The following is a 20453-nucleotide window of genomic DNA, read 5'->3' as shown; positions in this document are numbered from 1 at the left end:
ATTCATGAAAAGGATTCTGACAAGTACTCTAGAATATAGGTCTCTGATGGCCTTCAGATCATACCAGTGAATTGGATTTAGGGAAATATTTTCTCCTAAACCGTGATTTAGAGTAATTTGGTAAAATCCTTGTAAGTGAAGATGAAACAATTACTTTTTTTCCCATCCTAATCCTTCCAGAATTTAAAAAGTTTTGAGTACTTTTTTCCTTGTGGCAATGTAGTTAATTATTTGTGCAAATTAAATAAGAATCTGTCTACCTTGTAGACAGGATACTGCTTCCTCTGTGGCAAAGATCCCATTAGAAAGGATCATTTCTACCTCGGGATACCCCTACTCTTTTGAACTTCATAATGACAAGGTATTGACTTTACTGGCCAGGTACTTTGACAATTTGTGTTATTTGGCTGGTTTCCCTGTGCTTACCACCCTAATTCTCAGGGCTAGTCAAATGCACTAATGGTATCAGTAAGATTCAATTGGCAAAATTTGTAGAGACCCTTCAAAAACCTTGCCCCAAAACATTCCCTTTAGTCCTTCTAAATCTCTAGATATCCCTTTTGTGGCCCATAAACATATACTTTTCAAAATGATTACTAGGTGCCTGATGTATTTAGTCCCTGCTTCTTTTGATCCACAGCTGACAGAAGGAAATATACTTCAATGTTGTAAAAGTCTAACAAAATCTATTGAAAATAGCCATACTTTAGTAAGGCAGTCTTTAAACAGCATGCTCCCAGGAGATAAAGACCTAAAGCATCACTCCTTATAACCCAGAGATTTCAGGTATGGTAAAAGACATCTCCAGAAAGACTTTTCAACCTCACTAGAAAGGCCCCTATCAGATTCTGTTGGTCAATCCTTTGTGTCACCAAACTCCAAGGAATAGACTTTTGGATCCACATGTCACACCAAAAGGAAAGCACCAAACGTTGGATAGTCATACCAATTGGTGACTGGAAAATAAAGATCTATAGGAATCGAAGCAAACAGTAGCTGAAGGAAACAGCCTTCCCAGGATGACTGGATCAAACCAATATATATTTTTCTTGCTGTTACTTCTTGTCTTATTTACTCTTTTTCTTGAAAAGAAAATACTTTTATCTGCATTTCCCAATCTATTGCAAAAAGGGAAAAACTTTTCTAACTAATGGCTCTATCAACAGAAACTTCAACCTGATGTCAGATAACTTCATGATGTCAGATACTCTAATCATCTTACCTATAACTAATTTCTCCTTAATCCCAGATGCCACTGTTGATTATACTGGCGAGTGTATGGATGTTTCCTACTGGACTTAGTATCAAGAAATTCTATCTAATGAATTTATCAATAAGCAGACTAACTGGAGTCCTCTGTACTCCACCCGGTTTCTTTTTTGTCTGTGATGGATGGCATTTTCCATGGGCATATGAATGTTTAGATAGCTGGTAAATTGAAGGCTAATGCTAATGCTCATTGGGACATTTAACTTTCCCTGTTAACATTCATAACAAATCAGAAGACTCCCATTGATCTTTTTTTTTTTTTTTTTTTTTTAATGATAGTCACAGAGAGAGAGAGAGAGAGGCAGAGACATAGGCAGAGGGAGAAGCAGGCTCCATGCACCGGGAGCCCGATGTGGGATTCGATCCTGGGTCTCCAGCATCGCGCCCTGGGCCAAAGGCAGGCGCCAAACCGCTGCGCCACCCAGGGATCCCCCATTGATCTTTCTATTGGTTCACCCCAATAGTGAAGCCTCCAGGGCCTTCTTAAAGGGGAAATTTCAGAAGGCACATATTACTCTGGGCTTTGTTCCATGGAGATATCCCTTCTCCCTTTGGCCAGACTTAGTGGCAATTAATGCATGATCAGAAAGGGAGCTCTTCATTAGGGGAGCTAACCATTTCCCTGCCCAAGGCAGCTGCAGCTCAACAAAGATCACTTGACTTGCCAGCTAATGTAGTTTTGGACAATCACATGGCTCTTGATTACCTACCTGCTGAGCAAGGAGGTGTTTGTGTGATAGTAAATACCCCAACTGTACATAGATAATTTCCTCTGGAGAAGTGGAAACCCAATTACATATGCTTAGGGAACAAAAACATTGGGAACAAAAACATATAACAAATTTCATCTAATGATCCATGATCCTTTCATCTCCTTAGCTGATTACCTTCAGGTCTAAACTCCTTGTTTAGAATTATTGTAGAAATGGGGGTCATTATTCTGCTCCTCATATTACTTTGTATAATCATGTTTAGGCTCTGTACCTGTTGCTAATCTAACCTTTGCAGAGACAACATGCCCATTAGGGCAATACTAGCCCAGTTCATTGAGATGATCTCCAATGCTTATGACCCTGATAAGATATAGATTTTGGTGACAGATGCCTGAGAGTTCTTCCTCCTACCCTTCCTTATGCCTCAAATGGTGTCTCAGTGGTTTCCAGTCTGCACACTTTCCCTCTGACATGGCACATGACAACCAAGAAAGGTCCTCCCTGACACTGGCATTAAATGTGGAAAACCTAACCCTTGGTTAGTGATGCTGTTGAGGGGAGATCTTGATCAAGACACAGAAATGTAAAAACAAGTAAAGAAAAACCTCACTGAAAATGGAGTCAGGAAGTCCTGAGTTTGTACCACTCATCACAGATCTTCTGCTTAGCAACAACCCAACCAATGGGGGCCTCCACAACTCAGTCAATGAGAAGTCTCCATAACCCTGTACTCTTGCTCTCCTCCAATGAATTTTGATTCTACACAGCTTGTTTCGACTTCTTCCTTCCCTCTATAAAATAATGCTCTACTCTTTTGCTCTCTGGACTTGCCTATGGTTTACATGTTCTGAGCTGCAATTCTTCTGCTATTTCTGAATAAACTAATTTTGCTGGTAAACTAATTGGCTATTTTATTTTTAAGATTGACCAGGAAAATGAGATTAATTAAATTTTTCATTTATTTGAATATTAATTTTCCCAGAGCAAAATGCTATGGTAGTAGAACTTAGATTCAATCTCAAGTATTTGTTGCTCTTTCACATATACCACACAATTTTTCCTAGAATAGTAAAAGGAAAAGTCACTGCTCTCAGCTTTAAATTCAGTGGAACTTTCTTCTCAATTCTGGCTTTGCTTTCAGGGAAATAATATATATAATGTCATGATATTAAATTATTTAACCAATTTACATAATTACAATAATATGAAAATTATGTAGAGAGTGTTTTAAAATATAAGAGAAACTCAGGGCACCTGGGAGGTACAGTTGATTAAGTTTCACTTTTGGTCTAGGCTCAGGTCATGATCTCAGGGTCATGTGATTGAACCCTGCATTGGACGCTATGCTCAGCGTGGAGTCTGCTTGAATTCCTCTCTCCCTCTAGCTCTGCCCCTCCTGTTTGTGCTCTCTCTTTCTCTAAAACAAATAAATAAATCTTTAAAAAAAAAGAGAAACAAATATTTTTAATGTATTATAATTTTTTGTTAGAAATTTGTTAGTCTTCTATTTATAAATGTCACTGAACAAATGCAAGTCTAATAATAGAAAAATGTGTCTTTACAGCCAATATAAAGCAGAAAATATAAGATAAAATAGATGATTTATGATAATAAAAGACAAACTATATTTCAACCCATATTGTCCAATTCCTGTTCATCTTATTTATATTGTGTATATGTAATTATAAACTATATGGGTAATTTTGCTTACTTTGGATTATAAGAAGGGAAGAAGATTTGTCTCAGTATCAAATTTTAGAAAATGAGTTTTGTTTTCCAACCAAAAAACCCCTCCATAATTTTAAGACAAATGCCACACAACTTTTTGTGTTATATCATATATTCCACTTCATAGAAACCAATATGCTCTAACACTGAAGAATACTTTTTCTTTAGTAAATGTTCATAAGTCATTCAATCTTTTCTTTTATAATTTTATAATTTTAATAATTTAATAAGTTTTAAATAAGTTTTATAATTTTTAAATAAGTGGGGACATTTTAAAGATGTCACTATGTACAGATTATCCTTATTTCAAGGTACTGGTCAAATGCTTTACTTTTGAAAATGTAGGTAATTTCTATCCCACGTCATCAAATGTTTGACCCAACATAATTAAAGATACATGTGATTGTTGTTATTGGTTGTGGTGGTGTTCTTTCTCCCCTCCTGGGTTGTGGGTTCCTGTAGGAAAGCTATGTATCAAAGATGGATTGCTGTTATAGCTAATAATTACAGTCATTAGTTACTATTTTTTATTGTAGAAAACGAATTTCAATTCAGGTTTACTTATAAGTATTTACTTCTACTTCCATCTGCATTAGGTTTGTTTTGGAGCGGAAACATATTTAAAATCTAAAGTGCCTCTGTGATAGAATTTTCCAAACATTCACATATATTCCCATTTAAAATAATAATTATCTTCTCCCTCCACATCAGTGTTTATATAGACTAGATAAAACACAGTGAAGAGGACTTTTTCCTGTTAATAGATATTACTTGACATTTTAGCTTTAATGCTAGAAAATAAAAGCAGTTTGTAGTGTCCCGGATTGCCTTTTCTTTTCGGGTACAGAGCACTTAAGTGTCATGTTAAGCCTGAGGCAGATCTGTCCGGAATTGTGTTTACTGTATTCCTTTCCAAATGCAGCACAGAATCTTATCGCTTATCAGTGCATAAAGTCTAACAGATTGCAGACTCAAATTTCCCCTTCCAGGCAATGTTGGGTTTCACTATTGTTTGTCATGACAAAGGTTTTCATGAATTCTAGGGCTTGGATTTCTGTCTTGTTTTCTTTAGCATAACCCTCTAGGCAACCAATCAGCGTTTTTCAACATCTAGAAATTGTTCAAACTACAAAAAGCTGCACTTTAAAATTCCATCTCTATGCTTTTGGTAGTTTTGGTTATATTGAAAAGAAGAAGCAATTAAACATTGTCTGCAGATACTGCTGCTGTAAATGAGGTTGCCTGAATTTGGTGAAAGCAAATATGCTCACAATTCATATTTGGGCTGCAATTGTAAAAATATAGGAGGAAGGAAATATCTTGGCAAGAGACAAATTTAGCTATGTAGACTTTTTTTTTTTTTAATGTCAGAATCATCCATGTATGACCACTTTCAGATAATTTAGAGACACTTTTTCCAAAGTGTCAGCTATGGACCCAAAGTTTTTTGGGCAAATGTCTGTCTTTCTCATCAGAAAATCAATTCAAATTTTTAGATGTCATGCAAATTGAATAATAGTTTACATGGGCTGAATCCTTTTGTTGACTGAAGTGTATTCACATATTCCAGATTTGACTATGCCTTGTGGATTTGACCACCTACTTATTTCTCTATCTCCTCCTCACTGGCTCCCTCCACTGCTTTAGGTGAGGGCCTTATAATTTCTTGCCAAGCACTTAACTAGTCATGTTCATTTCCAGATCATCTCTATTCTGCTTTAAGCAGGTGCCTTATAAATCCCTAATTTGAGGGGCGTCCGGATGGTTCAGTCAGTTGAAAGACCAACTGGGTTTTGGCTCAGGTCTTGATCTCCTAGGTCATGAGGTTGATCTCCAAGTCAAGATCAGCCTGGGCTCCACACTTGGAGAAGGGAATAAAGATTAAAGATTCCTCCCCTCCCACCCTCCCTCCCCACCACTTGCACTTGCCAACGCATGCATGTATTCTCTATCTCTCTCTCAAACAACTAAAATAAATCTTTAAATAAATAAATCTGTAATTTGATGATATAATTCCCCCTCTTAAAATCCCTCAGTGACACAAGGCTTCTACACTATAAAATCCACACCTCTTACAGTAGCATAACACGACTGTAATGATCTCACTCTGCCAATGTTTCTAAATTTACCTCTCATGCTTTCTTAGCCCCTGTGCCACCCTGAAACAAATATGCATTTCTTCAGTCATATTAGAAGATAATTTCCTTTATCCTTATTCAATTCTTGTTGCCTTTGCATTTGCTGCTGTTTACTTAGCTGAGGATGGCCTTCCTTATTGACTGTTTCCCTTATTGCTCGCCCATAGTCCCTTCTATTCATCTATTAAGTCTCAATGCAAAAGCAGTTGCCTATGGAAAGCTTTCACTAATGTTCTCTGACAGAGTCAGGGATATTTTTATCCCGTTTCCATAATGATGCTATATGACATGCATCATATTGGTAGAATAATGGGCCAACAAACATACACTGACATGACACAACTATAAACTTTGAAAGTTCTTGATACTTTGACAAATATAAAGAATTAAATGTATTTGCTAGAGAGATAAATAATGAAAGTAACTATCTGCCATAAACAAAAGTTGAGAAACTTTTGAGAAGACCTCTGCTTTACGTATCAGTGTATAATGTCCTGGACATTCTTCATTCATAGTCATTCATTAAACAACTATATATTTGAGCACCTCCTAGCATAAGTTTTTATATAACTGTAAGAACATTGTGTTTATATTGTGGCTAATAGGGAAGGGGAATAAAATGAAATATAAGATTGTATTCTATCATTTGTGAATCTACAACTTTTTTTCTGAGGTTATTCTCAATCCTTAGTATGTGTCTGAGATGCTTTCCATCATTATGATGAGATGAGCTGAAATAGATATGCCATCAAAGCCCCTTTTGCCCTGCACACACACACACACACACACACACACACACGGACACATAGAAATATTGGATCAAATCAAATTAAAATTTATAAATTACTAGGTTCTACATAATGAATAAAAATATATAGATCTTAAAAATGAAGAAGAGAAATCAAAGCCAGAGTACTAAAGAGAAGGTTGAAACGTTAGCAGCCTGTTGAGATTGGTCTAGACAAAGGCCCATGGTCTAGGCACTAACATTTCAGGTTCCAACGACCATATACAATGAGGAGATTGGGGGACACAGTTCTGAATACTGAGTTAGTTTTAAGTGGACTCCTACATAAACTCTGAGCCTTGATCTGTTCTTTATTCCCCGCTACTCAAAAAGTCAATCTACCAATGGTAATAAGAAATGGGCAGGCTTACAGTCTGTCAAAAGATTTGGGGCCTAAAAATAAGTTGCAGGAATAAAAAATGATTTCTTACAGGAAAGAAAAACAAAAAAGAATGTGGGAGAGGAACTGTTTGAAAAGATAATCTCTAAAAAATTCTCCATAATTAAAGAAAGAGATACATTTTTCACTTGAGGAATCAAATAGAGTTCTGGGCAGATACAAACATCTAGCTTCAGCCTTGTGATTCCTTAAGCCATGAAAAATAGTAAGAAATTCTTACAAGGAATAAAAAGAAAAGACAAATTCAGTATTGTAAGAGACAATATGACATGGAAAAATTACAACTAGAATTCACTGCATATCTAAGCTCTCATTCAAGAGAGCTTGTGAAACAAAAAAGAGAGAGAAAGAGAGAGCTTGTGAAACATTTCACACAAAGACTAACATTTCACCATTCTGAGAACCTTGTAAATGTCTGAGTAATTAATTAATTAATATTAATTTTTCAAATAAATTTAAAAGTTTTAAAATTTGTAATTAGCATTTTAAAATAAAATTTTCTTCATTTACAAGTTAGAATCAACAAAGAAAGAAAGACAATCCAGGTACTAAATGAAGAGATGACAAAATCCCCAGAGGCCCCAAATGGAGAGAGGGAAACAGGAAAACAGATTAGGAAAAAGTCATCTAAAATGAGCTCTCCCTTCTTCCTTCTCCATGGAGGCTGAGGTGACTATGGCCCCATCCTACTCAGCCTCCCTTAGCTTAAAATAAATTACAACAAACAACTTCAAAAGAGGGTCCTTACAAATGAACAGGGCAGTTGTGGCCTCAGGTAACCCCATATCAGGGTCTTTGCCCACTGTCCCTGCACCCTGCATCCTTTGCACCCCTGTGCCCCGCCGCATCAATGGGGGCTCTATGTCTAAGTGGTCACTCTCAGTGGAGCCAGGAACTCAAGTCTTATTTTGTCCATCTATGTCCCTCCTTCATCAAATGTCCCTGCATCCTTCCTCACCAAGGAACATGCAAAATATATTCAAATATTTGCAGAAAATGTGACTTACAATGAAAATGGGAGAAATGAGATTTAATCAGTATTTCTTCGATCCCTATATGCTTTTCTTTGGAAGGAGAGTATTTTAATTTTGCTTTAAAAGAGAGTAAAATTGACTTAATTTTGATGTATGGGTCTATGGATTTTAATACAGGCATAGACTTGTAACCACCACCACAATCAAGATACAGAATATTTCCATCATCCAAAAAACTCTCTGATCCATGTTTTTATGAGCGACCATCCTCGACCACCCACAGAGCCTAGAAAACATGAATCTGCTCTCTATCAATGTGGTGGTTTACCCCTGCCCCCAGGTATGTCATGTTCTAGAAATTATACAGCACACAACCTTTTTACAGGCTTATTTTACTCAGCTCTGTTCAAGTTGCTTCATTTATCAACTATTCATTCTTTTTACTGCTGAGTATTTTTCTATTGTCCACAGTTTGCTTTTCCTTCACCTATTGAAGAACACTGGGGTTGTTTCTAGTTTTTGACTATTCTAAATAAAGCTGCTGTATTTGTATACAAGCTATAGTGTGAATATCAGTTTTCCTTTATGTAGGGTAAATACCCAGAAGTTGAAGTTGTGTGTCATATGATAGTGTATGTTTAATTTTATAAGAAACTGCCAAATTGTTCTCTACAAAATTTCCTGCCTCCACTAAAATTCTCAATGTATGAGAATTTCAGTTGGAATTCTCAGTATTTTTAAATGTGAACCATTCTAATGGATAGTGATATGACATGATTGTTTTAATGTAGTTTCCTTAGATTTAATTCTTTATTCTCCATTTTTTTATTTTCATTATATGAGAAGACAAATTCTCAAGGGGCTTATAATTTGTTGGTAAAGTCAGACATGAAAAAAATTATAATGCACCAAAGTAGAGAAGAATACTTAACAATATTTATTACTTATAATAAAGGAATCAGGAAAGTCCATACAGGTGAAGGTAGCATTAGAATTGACCTATGGGAGAGGATGGCCATTCCTAGTCCCTGTAAATCATATCACAAGACATTTATGCAACTGCTTTCCTTGATAGGGAAGTAAGCTCCTTGACTGGAAGACTGATAAATGACAGCCTGTCCTTAGTAGCCTCTTCTCTATAAAGTTATGTAACATGGGAAAGTAGATTTAATTTTTTACTATGTAACTGTCTTATGTAAATATGAATGTATCATATTTACATAAGAAGACAGTGCTCTATTGTTTGAAGGCCATATAATTTGGAATCATGCATTCACCTGTTTGAAACCCAACTTCTTTACTCATTTATTAAGGCACCTTTGACAAGTGTTATGGGTTAAATTGTGACCACTTAAAATTCGCATGTTAAAGTCCTAACTCCCATAGCTCAGAATGTGGTTTTATTGAAGATAGGGTTTTTACAGAGGTAATTAAGTTAAAATGAAGTCATTAGCATAGGCCCTAACCTATTATTACTAGTGTCCTCCTAAGAAGAGGAAATTGGGAGACAGATGTAGATAGAGAAATACAATGTGAGGACACAGGGAGAAGATAATCATCTATAATCCAAGGAGCGAGAGGTCTAGAACAGTTTTGTACTGACAGTTGAAAGGAACCAACCCTGCCAATACCCTGATTTTTGACTTCTAGCCTCCAGGACTGAGACAAGAAATCTCTGTTCTTTAATTGACCCAGTTTGTGGTAAAATGTAAGAGCAGCTCTAGCAAACCAATACAGCAAGTTACTAATCTTTCCAAACTAGTAGTTTTCTTCTCATCTATTAAATAGGGAATAGTAACTTACTTCACTGTGTTGCCAGGAGTAATGAAATGAAAAAGGTATGAGAAATTACTTTTGCATAAAAAAGGGTAGGAGTTTAGCCCACAGTAGACAATGGGTATGTAACACATGTCATCAGGGTCCTGTCCATGTCCCTGGAGAATACAGTGTGCTTTCCTGGACTTGTATCCTCCAATGTCTGTGTCTTTGCCTGAGAGCGCTTTCTTCCACTGCCCACTGCCCTCCAAGTACAACTGTGGAAAGCCACATTGCCAAAATAGATCAGGCTTTAAGTGTAGAGGGGCTGGAAGCTTTTTCAGTCTATTCTACAGTTTCACATGTGATTTGTGTAGAGGAAATGCTCACTACAGCCTGCTCCAACACAAAAGAAAAAGGGAAGCGTGAACACATATTCTCTACTTGCCAGATTGTTGCTCCATCTAATTGTGTCTTTAGAAAAGAGAAAAAGGTGGCACCTGGGTGGCTCAGCAGTTGAGTGTCTGCCTTCGGCTCAGGTTGTGATCCCAGGGCCCTGGGATCCAACCCACATCAGGCTCCCCATAGGGAGCCTGCTTCTTCCTCTGCCTATGTCTCTGCCTCTCTCTTTGTGTCTCTCATGAATAAATAAATAAAATTTAAAAAAAAAGAAAGAAAAAGAGAGAGAGAGAGAGAGTGAAAAAGCCCAAACTAAGCAATGTGAACAAAGAGTAATATAATAGTTTTGACCTTCTCTATTCGTCTTTTCACCAATTGTTTCAATTCTTAGAAATTCAGATTTTTTTTTGAGAATGCAATGAAAATAGCCTCTTCAGAATATAAAATCTTACAGGTATCCATTTTTGTTTTTAGTCAAGGAAGTATTGGCCAGACTTGCCAGATTTGCAGAACTGCCAAAGAGTAGAAAAAAGTTTTCAAATAAAGATGAAAGTTTAGAATGAAAAGCAGACGATTTGATCTTCCTCACTTCTTTCTTTCATTTGTTGTTTGAAAGCCCAAAGTAATCCTTTTTTTATAGTAGATTCTTGGTTTACAGATGACTTTCAGATGCTATTAAGAGTCAGAGGTTAAAAAGAAGTCTTAAATCATTAGACAACAAGCCTAGCCTTCCGAGATTGAACAAATGTACAAATGTTTACATGCTGTTCCAGGTCTGAATGATTACATAGCCTCTAGGCCCGTGGCTTGAAAAGGATCCTTTTCCCCCATGTTTTCCTCCTATATGTTAAATGTATTGTACTCATTCATGCTCTATTTTAAAATACTTCAAGGAGAGTAAATAAAAGTGAAAATCAGTGTGAACAATTTTTCCCCATCAAACTATTTGAGAATAAGTATGTTGATCACTTTTACTTTGTGTTTTAGAAATGGAATTGTATTAGTATTTAATAATCATTTCTGGTGTGCAGGTTATTACTTCTAAAATATAATTTATATAGAAAATATATAGGTGAAAAGATCTATAAAAAAAGAAATTTTTTTCACATAAGTCTATGGATCCCTATAAAGAAAGGCATGCATTTTAACTTTTTGCGACTTTCAGTGTATCTACCATTAAATTTAAAATCGTTGAACTATTTCACTGTATTAGAACTTCCTTCTAATCTATTATTTGCTCTCCCACCTTCTCCCAGGTGTTACTCATGTATTGCCTTTCTTGAGGAGAACTTCCCTGACCATCATGATTGAGATTGGCTCCTCCTCCTCACTCCATCATTAGACGGTGCTAGTATTAATTACCTGAATAAAATACCCTTGTCCTTCCTACAAAGATTATTTTAGATAGATATTATACCAAGAAATAGCTATGATAATGAATCTGAAGCCATAATACTTAAAACCATTATTTTGAAAACATTTATTTAGGAAACCTAACACATATTGAGATATATTTCATGGATACTACAACAAATTATTGAAATCTATCATTGCAAGCCAAACACAGCAAAGAAAGAATTTGTGTCCTCTAACATAGAGACCCAACATTTATTAAATTAAAGCCCACTGCTAAAACCCAGGGTTAGTTAAGTCTTTACAGGAAAACTAGAATCAAAATCAAATACTAAATAATAACAGGAAAAACTGCTAAACGTAATTTTCCCAAATTTTATATTGACTGAAATGTAAAAATGCAATTTATAAATTCTTCGATATACTTAGAGTAATTTTGAGAAACTCAACTAAAATGATATTAACAGATCTAAGGAAGACACTGGCATTCTATACACATTTCTCAATTATGGATGTAATCTATTCCTAAACACATGGGTAAAAGTGAACCCTTATACTATGAGTCTTACATGCTTTTTGCATTTTTGTTTCAAATTAGAGATTGCCCCATTAACACCACTCAGAATTTTTTCTTCAGTATCTCAAGGGCTGAAGCAACTGTCTCATAATTTTTTTGTAATCATATCTCATATTTAGATTAATAACTTTTTCTTTGAGTTTATTCAGGAAAATAACTGATATAAAGTGGAATGGACATAAAGGTAGAAAAAATTATTTTCAAATTAGTCTTGTTTCCTCAGGGTGAAATCTACAATTGCCTTGCAATAGGAAAGTTTTTCTAGACTCAAAGGTCAGAGATCATCCCTTATTTAAGATTCAAAAGATAATAGTACTGGTCAACTGAAAAAAAAAGTAGATGTATATTTTATGTTAAAAAATAAATGTGTGAGATATTTGAAAGCTTTTGGTTTTTAACATTTGCTAACTAGTTGAACTTTCTTCTTTTTTTTTTAATTAATTTTTATTGGTGTTCAATTTACCAACATACAGAATAACACCCAGTGCTCATCCCGTCAAGTGTCCCCCTCAATGCCCGTCACCCATTCCCCTCCAAAACCCACCCTCCTCCCCTTCCACCACCCCTAGTTCGTTTCCCAGAGTTAGGAGTCTTTATGTTCTGTCTCCCTTCCTGATATTTCCCAACATTTCTTTTCCCTTCCCTTATATTCCCTTTCACTATTATTTATATTCCCCAAATGAATGAGAACATACACTGTTTGTCCTTCTCCGACTGACTTATTTCACTCAGCATAATACCCTCCAGTTCCATCCACGTTGAAGCAAATGGTGGGTATTTGTCGGAACTTTCTTTTTATGTGAGACAATGTTATAAGCACACAGTAAACGAACAAACAAAAATGTAGTTGTATTCTGGTTGTGCTTTAAACCTAGAATTCAGTCCCCACCATCTGCCAGGCTAGAAATTAACAAGAATTACTCTTATCCTCATATTGAGTTTTCCTAACTTAGTAAAATTATTTACATGACTGACTTGCACAGAAACACTCTCTTCTAAAGTTACAAAACAATTTTATAGACACACAGTCTATTAACTATGGATCATCAGCTATATCTAGCTTTGTGACATCATGCCAACATGAAATAGCAAACTCTTGTAAACTGAGTATGTTAGTAAAAATCTTAGCTTTTTGAGATGTCTATCAGAAAGAGTTTTAGTGTGTGAAATGAGCCAGACTATGAAGTCAGACCTTAGTTTGAATTTTGACTGTTACCTTCTAGCTACCTAACCTTGGCAAATGTGTGTCATTGAACCTCAGTTTCCACATCTTTAAAATGGAAATCATAATAGCAATACTGCAAATTAACTTATTTAAAAACTGAAGTGTATTTAGTATAGGTCTAAGCATTCTTTTAGGATCCAATAATTAAGAGCTCTCATAATAGTAGAAAAAGATTTGGATCAGTGTTTCAATATAAGTAGCAGCATTACGTGCATCTGCTCTTCATCAGAAAATGACTCCACCTGTGGGGTTTCATGACATTCTCATTTAAAGCTTTTATAAGGGATGGCCCAGGTGTTCCTTTCACTCATAGAGACAGAGAATGTTTTAACTGACACAACAAATTCAGGATTGGGCCTGTCTTAGACACGTCCTCCAAAATATAGAGCTTGCTACAAATTAATGCAAGGCAGGGAGACGTTGGCAGTTGACCAAATCTGCCACCACCATCACCAAAAACAAAACAAAACAAAAACAACTGAGCCCTTTCAGTTTCTCTTACTTTCTGGATTTTTCTTTCTCATTTTATCTAAACTCCTCTTTCTCTATTTTCCAAGTTCTGCAGTTCCTATGCATTCCCACCACCCTTTCTCCTGTCTTCCCACACTTCTCTCATCTCTGCTCTCCACTCAGCATCTCTCATGTTTCTTGGTTCAGTCATTCACTCACTCAATTGGTTAAGCCTCTGACTCTTGATTTCAGCTCTGGTCATGATCTCAGGGTCATGGGATTGAGCCTCATATTGGGCTCCGAGCTGGGTGTGGAGGCTGTTTATCTCTCTCTCTCTCCTCCCCCTGCTCGGTCTCTCTCAGTCTCTAAAATAAGTAAATCAGATCTTCTAAAAAAAAAAAGGAAACTATTTTTAAATGTGAAATGAAAGTTTTCTATTATGAACCACGGAAATTACTGTTTGGCTGTTCTGTGAAGCAAAACACAACTAATTAGTCAATTATTTATATTAGAATTTTTTAAAATATATAACTACACAATACTTTCATCCATGTAGCCCCAGATTATATGTGAGAATGATCTTTTAAGAAAATAGAAAATAAAATAAAGGTAGAAATATCCTTTTATAAGATTATAACAAAGTTCTTCTTTTATAATTTAAAATGTGAGTTCTCATTTCTCATGTTTATCACAGGTGGCTGTGCAGCAGTCTACCTTTGTTCCCTCTTTTCCTTATTGCTCTGTGTTATACCTGTCAGCTTCTAGGATGATTGAACATCTTAGCCTATTAGAGTCAGGGTGGATTTGGAAGTGTGAGATGGGATGAGTGATAAGAGGGCAAACATATGGGAAGGAAAAACAATTTCCTGGCATAATAAAATTTAAAGTAACCCACCAGCAAAGCCAGGCAGGTGTCTCCGAGGTTCTAAATAATGGCACTTTCCTAATAGCACATCAGATGTGAAACAACTCCTTATATTAACAGTGCAAGATTAATATGAACTGAAAATAAACATTAAGTTGTGTGAAGAATGCTATCGGTTTTTATGTGTTCATATCTTATATTTTATATTTTATTATGCATTATATATTATATAGTATACATTGTATTATATATTATATGTAATATATTTTTATATATTACTCTATAAGTCACCTTTGTTCTGATCATATAGTATGCTTTAATCATCACAGTAAGATGATCTTACTATAAGGTAGAAAAGTGATGTGAAGATGCATCTAAATCTAAAGATAGGGATCCCTGGGTGGCGCAGCGGTTTGGCGCCTGCCTTTCAATCTGCTGGTGCCTATAGGTCTAAGGTGAGCATTTGTAGCAGCATACAGATGGATCTTGTTTTTTTAATAACAATTTTATTTATGAGAGAGAGAGAGAGAGAGAGACAGAGAGAGACAGAGAAGCAGAAAATTAGGCAGAGGGAGAAGCAGGCTCCCCACCAGGCCCAATAGGGGACTCGATCACAGACTCCAGGATCACGCCCTGAGTCAAAGGTAGAGGCTCAACCCTGGAGCCACCCAGGCATTCCGGATCCTGTTTTTTAAGCCACTCTGATGCCCTATATCTTTTGATTGGAGCATTTGGTCTATCAGCATTCAGAGTGATTATTGAAAGATATGAACTTAGTTCCTTTGTGTTACTGGTAGAGTTGGTGATTCTGGTGACGTTCTCTGGTCCTTTCTAGTCTTTGTTGCTTTTGGTCTCTTTTTTTTCCCCCACTAGAAGAGTCCCGCTTAAAATTCCTTACTGGACTGGTTTAGTGGTCATGAACTCCTTTATATTTTGCCTGTCGTGAAACTCTTTATCTCTCCTTCTATCCTTAATGACACCCTTGCTGAAGAAAGAATTCATACTAATTGGACTCCAATAAAAGAAATTTACACACATAAAAAAAAAAAAGAAGAAGCTGGAGGAAAGGGGCTTTGACAAGGCCTATGTGGTCCTTGGCCAGTTTCTGGTGCTAAAGAAAGATGAAGATCTCTTCCGGGAATGGCTGAAGGACACATGTGGTGCCAATGCTAAGCAGTCCCGGGACTGCTTCGGGTGCCTTCGAGAGTGGTGCGATGCCTTCTTGTGAGGCTCTCTGGATAGCCCCCAGTCCCAAGCCCCAGCATGGAGTCTCCCGAGTTTGCAACCGCGTGGGAACTCCTCCCCTGTCCTCTACAAAGGAAGAGATTGCTATTGTTGTACTCACTTCTGATGTACTTCAAGGTCTTGGGAGTTCTCTTCCTCTCACCATTTCAACTTTTTTGAAACTCTCACTCTTGCATGCATCTCCCCACTCCTTCCCCCTGCCAGTTTCATGTCAACAATTATCAGCTTTACCGAGTGAGTTCCTGGCCCTTCCCTCACCCCCACCCCCACTAGTGCGGGTGGCAGTGCTTTAATCATCACAGTAAGATGATCTTACTATAAGGTAGAAAAGTGATGTGAAGATGCATCTAAATCTAAAGATAGGGATCCCTGGGTGGCGCAGCGGTTTGGCGCCCGCCTTTGGCCCAGGGCCCGATCCTGGAGACCCGGGATCGAATCCCACATCGGGCTCCCGGTGCATGGAGCCTACTTCTCCCTCTGCCTGTGTCTCTGCCTCTCTCTCTCTTTCTGTGACTATCATACATAAATAAAAATTAAAAAAAAAATAAAGTCTTTAAAAAAATAAATAAATAAAAAATAAATCTAAAGATAAATTTATTTCAAGTTTCACTTGAACTACGGTGAAAACACAGGCAAATCATCCGGTTATATATGCCTTTAGGGAAATCACTTAATTGGATAATTAAGGATTTACATCATCTTCAAGTGGGTATCATATTCAGCAATGACACTTGATTGTGATCTAATGTTTACGGGGAAAACCATAGAAACTTAGTTCCAAAGGGACCAGTAAAAGGGCTTCTATTTTTGGAGATGAATAAAAACGGGAGAATCAGCACTCATGTAAAGTCATCATAGAGATGGACTTGTGAAAGATAGAAGTGAGGACTGGGCTCAGAGGTATTCAGATTCTCTTAAAATAAGTTAAAAAAATAAGATTCATTCTAAGTTCAACTCAAAAAGGTGTTTTGGACCACTAACATGATTTAGTTTCATACCTTCATTTTTCTTCTAAGTTCACTGAATTGTAACTTACATAAATGAAGTCCACCCATGTTAAATGCAGTTTGATGAGTTTTGTTCATCTTGTATCATTGGGTAACCACCTCCACAATAAAAATATAGATCATCTTTCAAAAAGTTCCTTAAGTTGCTTTACATTGCTTTCCTTTTATAAGCAGAGCAAACTGAAATGTTAGAAATTAACTGTCTGACCCTGGGTTTCAAAACAAACTTGTGGCACAGTCTGTCTTAACATTTAGCTAAATTCAATTAATTTAAGGTGTCATTGAGGGTCTGCTATGCTCCAGTCACCAAGGATAAAGTAAAAGACACAGAGAAAGACAGAGAGAAAGCAAGAGAGTGGGAGAGAGATGCCTTTCCTACCCTCGAGGAGAAGCGGACAAGCCAGGGCATTCGACAACTGGTTAAAATATAATACAAAGGAAATGTCAGAACAGGGAATGCAAATGGGCACAGAAAAGAGGCACATGACATCCTGAAGAAGAGGAGGAAGCCAGAAGAGTCTTCAGCCATAATGTGATAATTGAGTTTAGATTTGATTCTCAAATTAGTGAGGAAGTACTTTAGGGAGGATTTTGTTCATTCATGTATTTATTCATTCTTTCAAGTAATATTTATTTCAGTCTCCATATGTATCAAACACTATGATAGGATCTGAGGATTCAAGGATGAACCAGTAAGGACACAGCTTCTTATGATTAGGAAAGAGTGAAGGGGTAGGAATTGGTGGATTTAAAAATCCCAATATGTGTACTGATAAAAAGCACAAGAAAATACTAAAACATAAAATAAGAAAGAGTATGGTTTGATGACACAGTAAGACGTCCTCAAAGAAGGAACACTTAAGTTGTGATCTAAATAATAAGCAAGAAAAATAAATAAATAATAAGTGAGATTTAGTGGGGAAAAAAGGAGGGAAGAAATATTCCACATGGAAGGAAAGCGTGAAGGGAATGTGTAGCTGAAAAAAAAGCCAGTGTGAAATGCAGTGATCAAGAGGAGAACAAGACTGGAAAAAGAAAGACTGGGCTTTTCACTTTCGCTCATCTAAGTTCCTGTTTAGTGCTTCTCACACTTCAGCATCAATTCTGATTCAATAAGTCTGTGATAGGGCCCTAGATTATACATTTCTAATAAGGTCCCTGGTAATGAAGATGTGCAATGCTGCCCCTCCTTATACAACACTTTTTACATTAGTCCTGCTTAAAGCCATCTTAAACATTTGCCAATGACAGCTATTAAAATAATTAAATATGATCATATTGTGGTTTTAAAAGATCACTCTGTCAACTATAAGAAACAAACTGAGGGTTGCTACAGGGGAGATGGGTGGGAGGATGGAGGTAACTGGGTGATGGGTATTAAGGAGGGCACTTGATGGAATGAGTGCAGGGTGTTATATGCAATTGATGAATCACTAAATTCTACCTCTGAAGCTCAAACTATACTATATGTTCATTAAATTGAATGTAAATTAAAAATTTTAAAAATACAAAATAAAAGATTACTCTGACTACAGTATGAAAATTTTCTTTTAAAGCAGACAGAAATCAAGTGCTTAAAATATAAAATAATATCCCTTTTATGGAACCAAATAAAGAAATTTATGTAAATAAGAATGCCAGGAACATAGAATATTGGGGATCCTTAGATATTCCATGATGTACAGGAGAATTTTTATCTTTACAAGAGTGATCATAACAGTTTGGATTTTATAAAAGAGACCAAGTAAATGGTGAATTATTTCTAGAAAAACAATTTTGGATGAGCAACCATGATTTTAATTATGTGCAAATATGTATATATGGACCATTTTAAAATTAAAGGCCTCTGATTTATTTGTATTGACTAAAAATTGTTAAGAGAAAGCAATTGATTGTGATTATTGCCAAGATTGCTCATATTTTCTGATACAAAGAATGGTTAATACTGTTAACATGTAAAGAGCTTTAACAGATGAATAAGAATACAAAGATGAAGTGCTTCCTTCAGCAGCACATATACTAAAATTGGTACAATACAGAGATGTTTAGTATGGCCCCGGTGTAAGGATGACATACAAGTTTGTCAAATTCATTAAGCATTCCATATTTTTTAGAAAGTTAAAAAAATACAAAGATGAAAATCTTGGGAGGTGAGTGCAAAGAATTTGAATGGATTACAGGAAAATTAAGGCAAATGAATAGAATAGATATCTGATATAATTAATAATAAAATAGATATTGAAGTAGTTATTTCATTCAATGTAATCAAACTTGTGAAGATTAAAATTATTGATAGTAGCTAGTGTTGTAAATAGTGTGATAAAATAAATATTTTAAATAGTTCATGGTATTCTGCAGTATCTTTTCAAAGGGTGATTTGAGAATATCTACGAAAATTGTTTATCTAGCAATTCTAGGAAATCATTTTACAGACACCATCACTACAGTACACAAAAAAATTATCCTGTAGTACGTTTAGTAGACTTTATTTATAACAACAAAAAATTAAAGATAATATAAAAGTCTGTCAATAAGAAATTGGTAAATAAACATGGGATAACTATTCAATACTGTGCAGCTTAAAAATGATAGAAATTATATATACTGATATGAAATAGTAATAATATCTAACACTATTGAGCACATATAGTATGTTAGAAAGTTTCCAACTATCCTAGGATAGTTATCATTATCATTCCACTTTAATATTGTGTAAACTGAGGCACAGGTTGAGTAACTTAACCAAAATTTACAAGGCAGAAACTTGATCTTAGCCTAAACTAACCAGAACATGGTAAAGTTCTGTTATATATACCTGCATACCTCTATATGAATATACATACCTATCCATACATATAAACTACTAATTTTGCTTAAAATGTGTAAGGAGGGAATCCCTGGGTGGCTTAGTGGTTTAGCGCCACCTTCAGCCCAGGGTGTGATCCTGGAGTCCCAGGATTGAGTCCCACGTTGGGCTCCCTGCAAGGAGCCTGTTTCTCCTTCTGCCTGTGTCTCTACCTCTCTCTTTCTCTCTGTGTCTCTCGTGAATAAATAAATAATTCTTTAAAAATAATGTGTAAGGATATATATTTTTATGTGTATCTAAATCTCTGAAAGGATAAATAGTAAATAAATATAATATTCATCCCAGGAAAATGGGATCATTGGTTATAGGACTCTCATTTCTTATTTTCTATACCTCTGTAATTTATCTTGTGCATTATTTCAGTTTTAAAAAATGCAAAACTTGACAAAAAGTAAAAGAAGTTTTTTGTTTGTTTATCTAATAAAGTTATATATCAAATGTAGTTTGGAAAATCTCTTATAGGAAGTAACATTTTAAACAAATATAAGTTTTTAAAAATGTGCATCCTTGTAGGTCTTGTAAAAGAATCAGGACATGGTTGATCTATTTTGGTTGCCACATGGTATGTTTTGACTGCTACTGCTGAACTGCATTTACAGTAGTCTGCACTGATTTTTTTTAAGAATTTTATTTATTAGAGAGAGAGTGTACAAGTGTGCACCCTTAATGGATTGAGCCACCCAGGTGCCCCTGCATTAATTG

General features: G+C 35.8%; 1 pseudogene; it reads left to right on the top strand.

The window, feature by feature from the left end:
- Positions 1–18880: 18880 nt before the first annotated feature.
- LOC121488489 lies at positions 18881–18996 on the top strand (annotated as a pseudogene).
- The last annotated feature ends 1457 nt before the right edge of the window (positions 18997–20453 follow it).

The sequence above is a fragment of the Vulpes lagopus genome, chromosome 3 (assembly GCF_018345385.1).
Source record: "Vulpes lagopus strain Blue_001 chromosome 3, ASM1834538v1, whole genome shotgun sequence".
Taxonomy (NCBI): Eukaryota; Metazoa; Chordata; class Mammalia; order Carnivora; family Canidae; genus Vulpes; species Vulpes lagopus.
This window is presented reverse-complemented; position numbering and strand designations above follow the sequence as displayed.